Raw genomic sequence first — 12,902 nt, forward strand, 5'->3', positions numbered from 1 at the left:
CACGACCAGACACCACCACCACCACCACCAGACACCACCATCACGGCCAGACACCACCACCACGGCCAGACACCACCACCACGGCCAGACACCACCACCACGACCAGACACCACCACCACGACCAGACACCACCACCACCACGACCAGACACCACCACCACCACCACCACGACCAGACACCACCACCACCCTGACCAGACACCACCACCACCACGACCAGAGACCACCACCACCACGACCAGACACCACCACCACCACGACCAGACACCACCCCCTCTATACTCCTGGTCTGAGTCTGGTGGTGTCTCATATCAGATATCCCCAGAGGAACCCGACCAGACACCACCCCCTCTATACTTCTGGTCTGAGTCTGGCGGTGTCTCATATCAGATATACCCAGAGGAACCCGACCAGACACCACCTTCTCTATACTCCTGGTCTGAGTCTGGTGGTGTCTCATATCAGATATACCCAGAGGAACCCGACCAGACACCACCTTCTCTATACTCCTGGTCTGAGTCTGGTGGTGTCTCATATCAGATATCCCCAGAGGAACCCGACCAGACACCACCTTCTCTATACTCCTGGTCTGAGCCTCATAGACTGATGCGTCAATCTTGTCTCATTCAAATCAAACAGTATTTATAGTCAATCATCTCTGTGTATCATTTTATCACAGTAGGCTGTTGTCAGTAACACTAGGACTGGGTCTGTTGTCAGTAACAATAGGGTCTGTTGTCAGTAACATTAGGGCTGGGTATGTTGTCAGTAACACTAGGACTGGGTCTGTTGTCAGTAACACTAGGACTGGGTCTGTTGTCAGTAACACTAGGGTCTGTTGTCAGTTACACTTGGGTCTGTTGTCAGTAACAATAGGGTCTGTTGCCAGTAACACTAGGGTCTGTTGTCAGTAACACTAGGGTCTGTTGTCAGTAACATTAGGGTCTGTTGTCAGTAACACTTGGGTCTGTTGTCAGTAACACTAGGGTCTGTTGTCAATAACACTAGGGCTGGGTCTGTTGTCAGTAACACTAGGACTGGGTCTGTTGTCAGTAACACTAGGGTCTGTTGTCAGTAACACTAGGGTCTGTTGTCAGTAACACTAGGGTCTGTTGTCAGTAACAATAGGGTCTGTTGTCAGTAACACTAGGACTGGGTCTGTTGTCAGTAACACTAGGGTCTGTTGTCAGTAACACTTGGACAGGGTCTGTTGTCAGTAACAATAGGGTCTGTTGTCAGTAACATTAGGGCTGGGTCTGTTGTCAGTAACACTAGGACTGGGTCTGTTGTCAGTAACACTAGGGTCTGTTGTCAGACTGGGTCTGTTGTCAGTAACACTAGGATAGGGTCTGTTGTCAGGGGGTCTGTTGTCAGTAACACTAGGGTCTGTTGTCAGTAACACTTGGACAGGGTCTGTTGTCAGTAACAATAGGGTCTGTTGTCAGTAACATTAGGGCTGGGTCTGTTGTCAGTAACACTAGGACTGGGTCTGTTGTCAGTAACACTAGGACTGGGTCTGTTGTCAGTAACACTAGGATCTGTTGTCAGTAACACTTGGGTCTGTTGTCAGTAACACTAGGGTCTGTTGTCAGTAACATTAGGGTCTGTTGTCAGTAACACTTGGGTCTGTTGTCAGTAACACTAGGGTATGTTGTCAATAACACTAGGGCTGGGTCTGTTGTCAGTAACACTAGGACTGGGTCTGTTGTCAGTAACACTAGGGTCTGTTGTCAGTAACACAAGGGTCTGTTTTCAGTAACACTAGGGTCTGTTGTCAGTAACAATAGGGTCTGTTGTCAGTAACACTAGGACTGTGTCTGTTGTCAGTAACACTAGGTTCTGTTGTCAGTAACACTAGGGTCTGTTGTCAGTAACACTTGGGTCTGTTGTCAGTAACACTTGGGTCTGTTGTCAGTAACACTAGGGTCTGTTGTCAGTAACACTTGGGTCTGTTGTCAGTAACACTAGGGTCTGTTGTCAGTAACACTTGGGTCTGTTGTCAGTAACACTAGGGTCTGTTGTCAGTAACACTAGGGTCTGTTGTCAGTAACACTAGGGCTGGGTCTGTTGTCAGTAACACTAGGGCTGGGTCTGTTGTCAGTAACACTAGGGCTGGGTCTGTTGTCAGTAACACTAGGACTGGGTCTGTTGTCAGTAACACTAGGACTGGGTCTGTTGTCAGTAACAATAAGGTCTGTTGTCAGTAACACTAGGACTGGGTCTGTTGTCAGTAACAATAGGGTCTGTTGTCAGTAACACTAGGGTCTGTTGTCAGTAACACTAGGGTCTGTTGTCAGTAACAATAGGGTCTGTTGTCAGTAACACTAGGGTCTGTTGTCAGTAACAATAGAGTCTGTTGTCAGTAACACTATGACTGGGTCTGTTGTCAGTAACACTAGGGCTGGGTTTGTTGTCTGACAGTTCTACCAGTTTCTACTACAGTGGGATTCTACCAGTCTCCACTACAGTGGGATTCTACCAGTCTCTACTACAGTGGGATTCTACCAGTCTCTGCTACAGTGGAATTCTACCAGTCTCTACTACAGTGGGATTCTACCAGTCTCTGCTACAGTGGGATTCTACCAGTCTCTACTACATTGGGATTCTACCAGTCTCTGCTACAGTGGGATTCTACCAGTCTCTACTACAATGGGATGCTACCAGTCTCTACTACAGTGGGATTATTCCAGTCTCTGCTACAGTGGGATTCTACCAGTCTCTACTACAGTGGGATTCTACCAGTCTCTACTACAGTGGGATTCTACCAGTCTCTACTACAGTGGGATTCTACCAGTCTCTACTACAGTGGGATTCTACCAGTCTCTACTACAGTGGGATTCTACCAGTCTCTACTACAGTGGGATTCTACCAGTCTCTACTACAGTGGGATTCTACCAGTCTCTACTACAGTGGGATTCTACCAGTCTCTACTACAGTGGGATTATACCAGTCTCTACTGATTCTACCAGTCTCTACTGATTCTACCAGTCTCTACTACAGTGGGATTCTACCAGTCTCTACTACAGTGGGCTTCTACCAGTCTCTACTACAGTGGGTTTCTACCAGTCTCTACTACAGTGGGATTCTACCAGTCTCTACTGATTCTACCAGTCTCTACTGATTCTACCAGTCTCTACTACAGTGGGATTCTACCAGTCTCTACTGATTCTACCAGTCTCTACTGATTCTACCAGTCTCTACTGATTCTACCAGTCTCTACTACAGTGGGATTCTACCAGTCTCTACTACAGTGGGATTCTACCAGTCTCTACTACAGTGGGATTATACCAGTCTCTACTACAGTGGGATTCTACCAGTCTCTACTACAGTGGGATTCTACCAGTCTCTACTACAGTGGGATTATACCAGTCTCTACTGATTCTACCAGTCTCTACTGATTCTACCAGTCTCTACTACAGTGTGATTCTACCAGTCTCTACTACAGTGGGTTTCTACCAGTCTCTACTACAGTGGGATTCTACCAGTCTCTACTGATTCTACCAGTCTCTACTGATTCTACCAGTCTCTACTACAGTGGGATTCTACCAGTCTCTACTGATTCTACCAGTCTCTACTAATTCTACCAGTCTCTACTGATTCTACCAGTCTCTACTGATTCTACCAGTCTCTACTGATTCTACCAGTCTCTACTACAGTGGGCTTCTACCAGTCTCTACTACAGTGGGTTTCTACCAGTCTCTACTACAGTGGGATTCTACCAGTCTCTACTGATTCTACCAGTCTCTACTGATTCTACCAGTCTCTACTACAGTGGGATTCTACCAGTCTCTACTGATTCTACCAGTCTCTACTGATTCTACCAGTCTCTACTGATTCTACCAGTCTCTACTGATTCTACCAGTCTCTACTACAGTGTGATTCTACCAGTCTCTACTGATTCTACCAGTCTCTACTACAGTGGGATTCTACTAGTCTCTACTGAATCTACCAGTCTCTACTACAGTGGGATTCTACCAGTTTCTACTGATTCTACCAGTCTCTACTGATTCTACCAGTCTCTACTGATTCTACCAGTCTCTACTGATTCTACCAGTCTCTACTACAGTGGGATTCTACCAGTCTCTACTGATTCTACCAGTCTCTACTGATTCTACCAGTCTCTACTGATTCTACCAGTCTCTACTACAGTGTGATTCTACCAGTCTCTACTACAGTGTGATTCTACCAGTCTCTACTGATTCTACCAGTCTCTACTGATTCTACCAGTCTCTACTACAGTGTGATTCTACCAGTCTCTACTACAGTGTGATTCTACCAGTCTCTACTGATTCTACCAGTCTCTACTACAGTGGGATTCTACCAGTCTCTACTGATTATACCAGTCTCTACTACAGTGTGATTCTACCAGTCTCTACTACAGTGTGATTCTACCAGTCTCTACTGATTCTACCAGTCTCTAATGATTCTACCAGTCTCTACTACAGTGGGATTCTACCAGTCTCTACTGATTCTACCAGTCTCTACTGATTCTACCAGTCTCTACTGATTCTACCAGTCTCTACTACAGTGTGATGTCTCTTGTTATTTAAACTTTGTTTCATTTTCCAAGTATTTTTTTTACATTTATCAGACGTTCTGATGCATAATTTTAATTTCCTTTTTCATACATTCCTTCGTAGCTCTCAGAACATGAAGGTGTTGATCCAACTTGGTCGGATTATATAAAACATGTACAACCGTGGGGGGGGGGGGGGGGGGGTCCCTGTTTAGCATGTTATTGGGGCATTAATACGTGTCACATATCAGTTTGCAAACAATGTAAAAATATTTCTGTTAATAAAGCTGCATACAAACATGGTCTCTTGTTTCCTTTCCTGAGTACGGCAGCTCCAAAATGCAGGTGTTTCAGCCCAGCTCAGTGCTCTCTGTGGGGTTGGGGCAGCCAGCGGAGTGTAGGGGTTGGTAATGTTCTCTTTCCTTTCCTGAGTTCGGCAGCTCCAAAATGCAGGTGTTTCAGCCCAGCTCAGTGCTCTCTGTGGGGTTGGGGCAGCCAGCGGAGTGTAGGGGTTGGTAATGTTCTCTTTCCTTTCCTGAGTTCGGCAGCTCCAAAATGCAGGTGTTTCAGCCCAGCTCAGTGCTCTCTGTGGTGTTGGGGCAGCCAGAGGAGTGTAGGGGTTGGTAATGTTCTCTTTCCTTTCCTGAGTACGGCAGCTCCAAAATGCAGGTGTTTCAGCCCAGCTCAGTGCTCTCTGTGGTGTTGGGGCAGCCAGCGGAGTGTAGGGGTTGGTAATGTTCTCTTTCCTTTCCTGAGTACGGCAGCTCCAAAATGCAGGTGTTTCAGCCCAGCTCAGTGCTCTCTGTGGTGTTGGGGCAGCCAGCGGAGTGTAGGGGTTGGTAATGTTCTCTTTCCTTTCCTGAGTAAGGCAGCTCCAAAATGCAGGTGTTTCAGCCCAGCTCAGTGCTCTCTGTGGTGTTGGGGCAGCCAGCGGAGTGTAGGGGTTGGTAATGTTCTCTTTCCTTTCCTGAGTACGGCAGCTCCAAAATGCAGGTGTTTCAGCCCAGCTCAGTGCTCTCTGTGGTGTTGGGGCAGCCAGCGGAGTGTAGGGGTTGGTAATGTTCTCTTTCCTTTCCTGAGTAAGGCAGCTCCAAAATGCAGGTGTTTCAGCCCAGCTCAGTGCTCTCTGTGGTGTTGGGGCAGCCAGCGGAGTGTAGGGGTTGGTAATGTTCTCTTTCCTTTCCTGAGTAAGGCAGCTCCAAAATGCAGGTGTTTCAGCCCAGCTCAGTGCTCTCTGTGGTGTTGGGGCAGCCAGAGGAGTGTAGGGGTTGGTAATGTTCTCTTTCCTTTCCTGAGTAAGGCAGCTCCAAAATGCAGGTGTTTCAGCCTAGCTCAGTGCTCTCTGTGGTGTTGGGGCAGCCAGCGGAGTGTAGGGGTTGGTAATGTTCTCTTTCCTTTCCTGAGTAAGGCAGCTCCAAAATGCAGGTGTTTCAGCCTAGCTCAGTGCTCTCTGTGGTGTTGGGGCAGCCAGAGGAGTGTAGGGGTTGGTAATGTTCTCTTTCCTTTCCTGAGTAAGGCAGCTCCAAAATGCAGGTGTTTCAGCCTAGCTCAGTGCTCTCTGTGGTGTTGGGGCAGCCAGAGGAGTGTAGGGGTTGGTAATGTTCTCTTTCATTTCCTGAGTACGGCAGCTCCAAAATGCAGGTGTTTCAGCCCAGCTCAGTGCTCTCTGTGGTGGGGCAGCCAGCGGAGTGTAGGGGTTGGTAATGTTCTCTAGTTGCGCCGTGATTTCGCTCAGTGTTCTGTCACTCACGGGGACACTACCTCCCCGCCAAATCTAAGGGTAGAGCTTGAAAACTCAAGCCCCTAGTGTGATGTCGTGGAGTTACATTAGAAGTGCCCATCCAAGAAGGCTCAAGGTCATTGGCCACAGATAAAATGATGTCACATCACGTCGTATCTACCGCAGCTTTGATTGGACTGATCATGTCAACATCAGACTTTCAAATCTTAGCTAGCAGTCATCATCATGAATCAAGTCGACTATCTACTGGCAAATCCTTTTTAATCCTTGTCATATGAAGAGAAATTATAGATGAAACGTATCGGTGCTCATTGGCCATTGGACATAAACATTACACAACAAGTTGCAAATTCAACAATGAGTGGTTTGGATCAGTGGCTAACTGCATTTCAAACACAACCAATAGCCTGCTATTCAGGGGAGTGGGTGTGGCCCCGTCTGGGTTTAATAGGGAAACCCCCTTTTTACCAATTTTCTCCTAAATGACACACCCAAATCTAACTGCCTGTAGCTCAGGCCCTGAAGCAAGGATATGCATATTCTTGGTACCATTTGAAAGGAAACACTTTGAAGTTTGTGGAAATGTGAATTGAATGGAGGAGAATATAACACAATAGATCTGGTAGAAGAAAATACAAAGAAAAAAACGTATCTACCACCATCTTTGAAATGCAATAGAAAGGTCGTAGTTCTAGCCATCACTCTGGTTGTATTTCCGATAGTGTCCACAAGATGGCAGCAGTGTATCTGCAAAGTTTCAGATGGATAACTTGAAGTATGAGTGAACAACAAGACATTTAGTGTGAAGTCTCCAGGTTACATTTGGGCAAATCGTGAAGGAGACATTTGCATTCTTATTCAATTTTTCTGTCATTTTTCTGTATACTCTGACTTTTGATTTACCTTTCCAAGTATTAGTAGTCATATTGTAAGTTCAACATTTGCAAAACAACCAGTTTTCATAACTTCATATCTGAATACTCTCATATGTTGTGTCCAAAAGGGAAAGGCTAAAGGTTAGCGCAGATAACCCCGTTTCTGGAAGCTCCCGTAAAACTGCCACAGACCCCGAGACGGGATTTCTGTAAAACTGCTACAAACCTATATCCTACTCTGCTTTTCTAAGGTCTTTGAAAGCCAAATTAACAAACAGATCACCAAACATTTCGAATCCCACCGTACCTTCTCCGCTATGCAATCTGGTTTCCGAGCTGGTCATGGGTGCACCTCAGCCACGCTCAAGGTCCTAAATGATATCATAACCGCCATCGATAAAAGACAATCAATAACAATTTCATGTAAAAGACAATACTGTGCAGCTGTATTCATCGACCTGGCCAAGGTTCAATTCTCGGGCAGACTCTTCTCTGTATATATCAATGATGTCGCTCTTGCTGCTGGTGATTCTCTGATCCACCTCTACGCAGACGACACGATTCTGTTTACTTCTGACCCTTCTTTGGACACTGTGTTAACTAACCTCCAGAGAGCTTCAATGCCATACAACTCTCCTTCCGTGGCCTCCAATTGCTCTTAAATACAAGTACCTAGCACCTAAGCACCTAAGCACCTGCTCGCCCATCCGGCATTACCACCCTGGACGGTTCTGACTTAGAATACGTGGACAACTACAAATACCTGGGTGTCTGGTTAGACTGTAAATTCTCCTTTCAGACTCACAGTAAACGTCTCCAGTCCAAAATTAAATCTAGAATTGGCTTCCTATTTCGCAACAAAGCATCCTTCACCCTGTCAAACTGACCCTCGTAAAACTGACCATCCTACCGATCCTCGACTTCGGCGATGTCATTTACAAAATATCCTCCAACACTCTACTTCGCAAACTGGATGTAGTCTATCACAGTGCCATCTGTTTTGTCACTAAAGCCCCATATACTACCCACCACTGCAACCTGTATGAATTTGTTGGCTGGCCCTCGCTTCATACTCGTCACCAAACCCACTGGCTACAGGTTATCTACAAGTCTTTGCTAGGTAAAGCCCCGCCTTATCTCAGCTCACTGGTCACCATAGCAGCCCCCACCTATAGCATGCGCTCCAGCAGGTATATCTCACTGGTCACCCCCAAAGCCAATTCCTCCTTTGGCCGCCTTTCCTTCCAGTTCTCTGCTACCAATGACTGGAATGAACTACAAAAATCTCTGAAGCTGGAGACTCATATCTCCCTCACTAGCTTTAAGCACCAGCTGTCAGAGCAGCTCACAGATCACTGCACCTGTTCATAGCGTCTGTACATAGCCCATCTGTAAATAGACTACCTCATCCCCATATTTGAGTCTGCCAATAAGAATACGCTGATTGACAGAGTCGAAAGTCGATGAAGACGGCTGCACAGTACTGTTTTTTAATGGATTGTGGTTATGATATCGTCATTTAGGACCTTGAGCGTGGCTGAGGTTGTCGTGGAAAATTGCAAGATTATGTTTGTAAGATTGTTATAATGTACTTGTACTGTATTGTAATGGTTGTTTTATTCGACAGAATAGAGTATTTTGTTAACTATTGTAATGTTATCGTGCTGTACTAGAGTGAGACGGTTCCCTTTTGGAGTGATGGGGCCAGACACTCTTTACAACGAGAACTGTTGACAGTAATGTTATCGTGCTATACTAGAGTGAGACGGTTCCCTTTTGGAGTGAGGGGGCCAGACACTCTTTACAACGAGAACTGTTGACAGTAATGTTATCGTGCTATACTAGAGTGAGACGGTTCCCTTTTGGAGTGAGGGGGCCAGACACTCTTTACAACGAGAACTGTTGACAGTAATGTTATCGTGCTATACTAGAGTGAGACGGTTCCCTTTTGGAGTGAGGGGGCCAGACACTCTTTACAACGAGAACTGTTGACAGTAATGTTATCGTGCTATACTAGAGTGAGACGGTTCCCTTTTGGAGTGAGGGGGCCAGACACTCTTTACAACGAGAACTGTTGACAGTAATGTTATCGTGCTATACTAGAGTGAGACGGTTCCCTTTTGGAGTGAGGGGGCCAGACACTCTTTACAACGAGAACTGTTGACAGTAACTGTCTGCTATGTTTTATATCTTTCATACAAATCTTAACCTTTGTGAGCTGTTCCTAAGATCTGTGGTTCGTCATGTAAGTTGAGTCTCAATGCCTGTCTTCCTGCTTTATATAGCAAAGCCATGGCCACGTGACTCACTGTCTGTAGGAGCAAACCATTTTCGTGTACAGGGTGGTTGGTGTACCTCGTAAACTGGCCACTGAGTGTATATTCAGATTTCATATATTTTCAGATTTTCCAGACATTGACCTATAATGACATTTGACATCTATAACGTTGGTTGCAAAAAAAATAAAAAGTATATAAAAAAATAAAAAATAAAAGTTGCATAAAATGTATAATCATATAGTCTCACATATTATTAGTGTAATGTAGGGATTTGACCACAGGGTGGTGGTGTTGTCTCACAAATATATGATATAGTGTAACGTGGTGATTTGACCACAGGGGACGTCTCATATATGATTCTGTGTTTGTCTTATGTAAAATGACATAATAAACCCAGTCATATCTCCTCCCTTTGACTGACATTGAAAATGTTTTTAGTCAGCATTAGAAAGAATGTGGGTCCAGAAAACTGGAGAATATTGAAGACTATAAAACTGGTTCTGTTCATTTGTTAAAACATGTTTTATTTATTTAACCTTTATTTAACTAGGCAAGTCAATTAAGAACAAATTCTTATTTACAATGACGGCCTACACCGGCCAAACCCGGACGACGCCGGGCCAATCCCGCAAGGTTGTGATACAGCCTGGATAGCAGGCTGTAATGATATATTCCATTATCTTTCATTGGTAGGATATTCTAGAGCGTATGTCGTAGCACGTGTCGTGTTTTAAACACATTTATATTACAATTATTATTCCATCAAATCACATCCTGAACCTCAGTGGTTATTTTATTTTCACCTGTATTTAACCAGGTAGGAGGGTTGAGAACACCTTTATTTAACCAGGTAGGAGGGTTGAGAACACCTTTATTTAACCAGGTAGGCCAGTTGAGAACACCTGTATTTCACCAGGTAGGAGGGTTGAGAACACCTTTATTTAACCAGGTAGGAGAGGTGAGAACACCTTTATTTAACCAGGTAGGAGGGTTGAGAACACCTTTATTTAACCAGGTAGGAGAGGTGAGAACACCTTTATTTAACCAGGTAGGAGGGTTGAGAACACCTTTATTTAACCAGGTAGGAGAGTTGAGAACACCTTTATTTAACCAGGTAGGAGGGTTGAGAACACATTTATTTAACCAGGTAGGAGGGTTGAGAACACCTTTATTTAACCAGGTAGGAGGGTTGAGAACACCTTTATTTAACCAGGTAGGAGGGTTGAGAACACCTTTATTTAACCAGGTAGGAGAGGTGAGAACACCTTTATTTAACCAGATAGGCTAGTTGAGAACACCTTTATTTAACCAGGTAGGAGAGGTGAGAACACCTTTATTTAACCAGGTAGGCTAGTTGAGAACACCTTTATTTAACCAGGTAGGAGAGGTGAGAACACCTTTATTTAACCAGGTAGGAGAGGTGAGAACACCTTTATTTAACCAGGTAGGAGAGATGAGAACACCTTTATTTAACCAGGTAGACTAGTTGAGAACACCTTTATTTAACCAGGTAGGAGAGGTGAGAACACCTTTATTTAACCAGGTAGGAGGGTTGAGAACACCTGTATTTAACCAGGTAGGAGGGTTGGGAACACCTTTATTAAACCAGGTAGACTAGTTGAGAACACCTTTATTTAACCAGGTAGGAGAGGTGAGAACACCTTTATTTAACCAGGTAGGAGAGGTGAGAACACCTTTATTTAACCAGGTAGGAGGGTTGAGAACACCTTTATTTAACCAGGTAGGAGAGGTGAGAACACCTTTACTTAACCAGGTAGGAGGGTTGAGAACACCTTTATTTAACCAGGTAGGAGAGTTGAGAACAAGTTCTCATTTACAACTGCGACCTGGCCAAGATAAAGCAAAGCAGTACGACACAAACAACAACACAGAGTTACACATGGAATAAACAAACGTACAGTCAATAACACAATAGAAAAGTCTATGTACAGTGTGTGCAAATGAGGTGAGATAAGGGAGATAAGGGAGGTGAAGGCCATAAATTGGCCATAGTGGCAAAGTAAATATAATATAGCAATTAAAACACTGGAATGGTCGAATGAGAAAGCCTACCAGCTCTTTACGATGTAGGACGAGTCTTCAACCAGGAGCCAAGAGGTAGCTGATGTGTGGGATGGAGTGGTAGCAGCTCTTTACGATGTAGGACGAGTCTTCAACCAGGAGCCAAGAGGTAGCTGATGTGTGGGATGGAGTGGTAGCAGCTCTTTACGATGTAGGACGAGTCTTCAACGAGGAGCCAAGAGGTAGCTGATGTGTGGGATGGAGTGGTAGCAGCTCTTTACGATGTAGGACGAGTCTTCAACCAGGAGCCAAGAGGTAGCTGATGTGTGGGATGGAGTGGTACCAGCTCTTTACGATGTAGGACGAGTCTTCAACCAGGAGCCAAGAGGTAGCTGATGTGTGGGATGGAGTGGTAGCAGCTCTTTACGATGTAGGACGAGTCTTCAACCAGGAGCCAAGAGGTAGCTGATGTGTGGGATGGAGTGGTAGCAGCTCTTTACGATGTAGGACGAGTCTCCAACCAGGAGCCAAGAGGTAGCTGATGTGTGGGATGGAGTGGTAGCAGTTCTTTACGATGTAGGACGAGTCTTCAACCAGGAGCCAAGAGGTAGCTGATGTGTGGGATGGAGTGGTAGCAGCTCTTTACGATGTAGGACGAGTCTTCAACCAGGAGCCAAGAGGTAGCTGATGTGTGGGATGGAGTGGTAACAGCTCTTTACGATGTAGGACGAGTCTCCAACCAGGAGCCAAGAGGTAGCTGATGTGTGGGATGGAGTGGTAGCAGTTCTTTACGATGTAGGACGAGTCTTCAACCAGGAGCCAAGAGGTAGCTGATGTGTGGGATGGAGTGGTAGCAGCTCTTTACGATGTAGGACGAGTCTTCAACCAGGAGCCAAGAGGTAGCTGATGTGTGGGATGGAGTGGTAGCAGCTCTTTACGATGTAGGACGAGTCTTCAACCAGGAGCCAAGAGGTAGCTGATGTGTGGGATGGAGTGGTAGCAGCTCTTTACGATGTAGGACGAGTCTTCAACCAGGAGCCAAGAGGTAGCTGATGTGTGGGATGGAGTGGTAGCAGCTCTTTACGATGTAGGACGAGTCTTCAACCAGGAGCCAAGAGGTAGCTGATGTGTGGGATGTATAAGGTGAATTAACATGTTGTTCTATTCAATTAATTATTATTGTTATTATTCTCATGTTATTTGTTTGTTCTCTGATTATGATCATAATCACAGCCCTGTAGGATACATCCACCTTGTTATGACCCATCAATAAGACTATTACAATAACACACACACACACAGGGCTCCTGTGTGATTCTCAGTGCTAGAGGCGTCACTAAAGACCCTCGTTCGATTCCAGGCTGTATCACAACCGGCCGGGGTAGGGTTTGGCCAGGGTAGACAGTAATTGTAAAATAAGAATTTATTCTTAACTGACTTGCCTAGTTAAATAAAGGTTCTACGCAACA

This window comes from Oncorhynchus clarkii, chromosome 10 (assembly GCF_045791955.1).
Source record: "Oncorhynchus clarkii lewisi isolate Uvic-CL-2024 chromosome 10, UVic_Ocla_1.0, whole genome shotgun sequence".
NCBI classification, from domain to species: Eukaryota; Metazoa; Chordata; class Actinopteri; order Salmoniformes; family Salmonidae; genus Oncorhynchus; species Oncorhynchus clarkii.